We start from the raw sequence: 566 nt of genomic DNA on the forward strand, positions 1-566 counted from the left end.
TTAGTGAAGTACACCTGGCTGTATTTCACATGACTGTTATAAAAACGATAGAGCTTCTGATGAATGAGGTGCCTTACTTAATGTGACTATTTTTGGCATTGTTGCCTGTCTAAAGGCACTTAAAATCATAATAGTATGAACTGTTATGGTTTTAGATTATCTGTGTCCTGACCTGTGCTATTTCAAGAATTGTGTTCAGATATTTCCTTTTCATTCTTAAATCTCTGGAAACCTGATGTGTTGATTGTTCTTATTATAATTCGATGTTTCTCATTTTAGATTTGACGTGATCAGATTTCCTTTATTGTAAGCCACAGATGTTATCATATGAATCGGCCATCACAAAGTACGACACCCACCACTTGAATGTGTTGACTAATGTTAATTTTTACTAACAATTGTTCTTTCTTCATAAAAAATATACAGCAAAATAAAACAAGAAAGACAAAGAAATCACAAAATACAAAATCACACAAACATATTAATAGAAAGACAAGTTACATAAATATATATATATATATATGCACTTAAGTCTTTTATAGAGACTTTTTTAAGACAACCGTGGA

The sequence above is a fragment of the Sparus aurata genome, chromosome 9 (genome assembly GCF_900880675.1).
Source record: "Sparus aurata chromosome 9, fSpaAur1.1, whole genome shotgun sequence".
NCBI classification, from domain to species: Eukaryota; Metazoa; Chordata; class Actinopteri; order Spariformes; family Sparidae; genus Sparus; species Sparus aurata.